The following is a 4415-nucleotide window of genomic DNA, read 5'->3' as shown; positions in this document are numbered from 1 at the left end:
CACAGGGAGATAGCGAGAGACTTCTGGACCCCAGGAGGAGGACAAAAGCAGTGGAGAACTGGCAAGTGGTTGCATGCCTCAGTGGTCTGAGGCATGGTTGTCACTGCTGTGATAGTAGCGAGTTTGTAAATGGGGAAGGCCTTCCCTGTGGGCTGTTCTGTTTTTTTGGACTTGGGAACTCAGTTTAACTACTTAGGAGAACTTGGGTGAGAGTGCAGATGACTTTAAGCATTGTTTAGGGTCCCAGACTGAGCTGCTGAGATGAACGGAGCTAATATTGTTTGGCTGTGGGCTGTGCACAGCCATTGTGGAAGAACAGCCCCTGCAAGCTCTGCCCTTAGGGTCGCAGAGCCAGGCTCAGTTTGGCAGACCTTGGGTGAGTGATCTAGTGAATGGGAAGTAAAAAAGGCCGGGACTGAGACACTGGAGAAGAGCAGAGATTTCAGTGTTTGGTAATAGCAGGGCTGTCTTGCCATGTCGGCCCACAGGGGCATAGAGCCAGACTGGTTTTGGCACACTGGATAAATGGGCAGCCATTTCAGGAGAGAGCCCAGTGGCAAGTGCTTTCCTGGGAAAACTTCAGCTTAACCAAAATTAATGGTTTAAAGTGCCTTTTAAGCAGGCGGAGGAGAGATTTGGGTTCTCAAACTTGCGGGGTTTGAAAAATCAGCAGAGGCCTCCAGTGTCCATCTCATACAGCTGTATCAACATTGTGATTAACATCTCATACCCCAGAAGATCACCTGTTGCCCAGACAATATTCAGCAATATATACATATATATTGCAATATTCAGCAATGTATATATATATATATATATATATTATATATATATATATATATGCCGCACCCTCGGCATCAAGCCGCAGCGAGGTGGCGCTGTCCGCGTTGTAAAACGCATGGGTAGGTGGTCTGTGCTCCCCGGAGCGAAGCCCCCAGCACCCCTAGTATGCACAGCAGCGCAGAAGTTGCCTAGCATGCTGTTTGTTGAACGTAATTACTTAAGGTGCGGCATAAAGCCTGAGGAATGCCTGTGAATGAAACCTGTCTGTTCAGTTGAATGCCTGATTGTCCTGAGAGACTAAGAATAAACATAATGACTTACTGATCCATAATTAAACATAGTAAGAATGCCTGTGGAGACTCAGTGTCTCCAGGGGGAATGGTGCAATAGCACGCCCCTATCATAAATGTCAGTGAATTGAGACAGTGCATTGAGACAATGCAGGAGCAGCAAACAAGATGTTCCATCCAGATATGTGCTTACACCACCCACAGCCACCCACGACTTAAAACTTTCCACATACCTTTACATTTCATATATTTCCTAATACTATAATCACTTACATAACCCACACATATATGAAATCTTTTAATCACATTAGAAGTAAATAATTTGTGAATTATTACTAATACTAGTAGTTATAAAGAAAGAATTTTCACGTTTTAAAACTTTAACCTTTGAAGCATTTACTTAGATAAGGGGTAGTGAAAGACACAACTGATAACCAATAACCTTTATTCCCCCTTGCGGACAGAACCCCTTGCGGGCAAAACCCCTTGCGGGCAGGACATTGTGCAAGTGGGATGGTTGAATACTCACATCTACAAGGTTAGATAATAACTTGTAAGCTTCAGCAAGTTGTAAAAATACCTTTTGTAATTTGTAATGCTTTGTCAAAAATGTATAAATATCAACTCAAAATTCAGTAAAGTACAGCTGCTTCCTTCATCACTTTGCTGTGTAGCAGTCTGTCATTTATCCTGCGTCGACCTCTCAACCAACCTGTACCGTTCGCCCTGAGCACCCTCGGACTGAGGCCCATCGACCGGCGGTCCGCGGCATATATATATATATATATATACTGCTTTCTTTTTGGTTTTGGGGTTTTGTTTTTATTTTGTTTCAACATTTTCCCTCTAGATTTTTCTTTTTCTTTTCTTTCTTCATTGTTCTTTTAAGTATGATTTAAAATTGTTGCTTTCTTTAATAATAAGAACTTCATTTTTTGCTAGTGTTTCTGCCCCTATTATTTGGCTCACCTCCAATTTTCTCCTATAAGATATTCTGTTTGTTTGTTTTGGTTTGATTTATAGTATTTTTCTCTTTCCTCTCCATTGGTGGAGGTAGGGTACTGTGTCTGAACAGGCTGTCAAAGATCTGCTGACCTCAAGGGAACCACCCAAACCAGCACCCCAGGTGTTGAGGGTTTTTAAGGTTGGGTCAAAGTACCATACTGTACACCTTTATTACTCCTGTTCCCCTCTTTCCATGCTTCTCTTCTATTTGTCAATATTCCCTTTTAGTCACCCCTTCTCCTTTTTATTTTTTCTTTATTTTAAATCTTTTATCCTTCCTTGCTTTTCCATCTTCTCATCCCTTTGGTCCTGTACCAAAAGGACTCATCAGAACATTAGGCCAGAGGCACAGTAACTTAAAGAGCAAGAGGAAGTGAAAGGAAAATTAGGACAAGGAAAAAGATAAAAGAAAACACTTATGAGGAAGAATAAGCAGAAATATCCTGGGAACATGAAAAACCAGTCAAGAGAAACTCCCCCAAGGGACAATGAGGTAGCTACTGCAGAAGATTCCACCTATAAATAAATGTTAGAAATGGAAGGGGGGAATTTAAAATACAGATGATAAAAACAATTAAGGCCATTGCTGAGAAAGTGGAAAATAACCCAAATGAAATCCAAAAACAGAATCAAATAAGAGATGAATGATATGAAGAATATAGAAAGGATATAGCAGAGCTGAAGGAATTTAAGCAGTCAATTAGGGAACTTAAACATGCAATAGAAAGTATCAACAACACATTACACCATACAGAAGAAAGAATCTCAGAGGTAGAGGACAAAGCTATTGAGATAATTCAGATAGTTAAAGAGGAAGAAAAGAAGAGAGAGAAAACAGAACATCCAATGACAGAATTATGGGACTTTATAAAGCATTCAAACATATGAGTTATAGGTATCCAAGAAGGGGAAAAAGAATGCCAGAGGAATGGATGCCATACTATAGAATATTATAAATGGAAACTGCCCAAATAACACCAAAGTTTCTGACACAGTCCTCTCAGAGGGATATTGGACCCCAGGTCACCTCAAGTCTAATAGAGCTTCTCCAAGACACATTGTGATGAACCTATCCAAAGTCAAGATGAAAGAAAAGATTTTTCAAGCAGCCAGGAATAAGCACCAATTGACATACAGGGGTGTATCCATCAGGGTGATTGCAGACTTCTTTAATGAAACTTTTCAAGCCATAAAACTATGGTCATCTACATTTAATCTACATAAACTGAACAATTTACAGCCCAGAATTCAATATCCCACTAAGCTAAGCTTTAAAATTTACAGAAAAATCAAATTTTTTACTAATATGCAAACATTGAGTAAAATTGCCACAAGACCAGCTCTACAGGAAATACTTCAATTTGTTCTACATGATGACCATCACAATGCACCAATAGCAAAGTAAGCACCTAGAAATTAAAAAATAGAACCTAGCTTCCACAACGATGCAAAAAACAGAACTGAGCAGTGGACTTTTACAAAATAAGATGAATAGAATGCTACCACACTTATCAATTATCTCAATACATGTTAATGACTTGAATTCCCCACTTCAGAGGCATATATTGGATGATTAGAGTAAAACACAAGCCATCCATTTGCTGTCTGCAGGAAACAAACCTAGCCTCAAAAGACAAATTAAAACTGAGAGTTAAGGGTAGGAAGACAGTTGTTCAGGCAAACAGAATTCAGAAGAAAACTGAATTGCAAACTTATTTTCAGATACATGTAAATTAAAAGCAAATAAACTGAAAAAAATACAAAGATGTTCACTTCATATGGTCAAAAGAAAAACACAAGAAGAAGACATTTCAATTCTAAATATATGCACCCAACTTAAATGCTCCCAGATTCTTCAAACAGACCTTAATTAGTCTGAGCAATATGCTATCCCATAACACCATAATACTTAGGGGACTTTAACACTCCTCTTACAATACTGAACACAACCTCGAAACAGAAATTAAACAAAGATATGAGGGGCTTAAATGGGACCCCATAATAACTGTGCTTGATAGATGTACATAGAACACTTCATTTTAAAGCTAAAGAATATACATTCTTCTCATTGTCCCATGGAACATTCTCCAAAATTGATCATATCCTAGGCCACAAAGCACTAAAGGTGGAATTCAACTCCAACAAAAATGTTCAACCCCACTCAAAGGCATGGAAGTTAAACAACCTTATGCTGAATGACATTTGGGTGCAGGAAGAAATAAAAGAGGAAATCATTAACTTCCTTGAGCATAACAACAATGAAGACACAAGCTACCAAAACCTGTGGGATATAGCAAAAGCAGTCCTGAGAGGAACATTTATCACTTTAGATGCTTA

The sequence above is a fragment of the Nycticebus coucang genome, chromosome X (assembly GCF_027406575.1).
Source record: "Nycticebus coucang isolate mNycCou1 chromosome X, mNycCou1.pri, whole genome shotgun sequence".
Lineage (NCBI taxonomy): Eukaryota > Metazoa > Chordata > Mammalia > Primates > Lorisidae > Nycticebus > Nycticebus coucang.
This window is presented reverse-complemented; position numbering follows the sequence as displayed.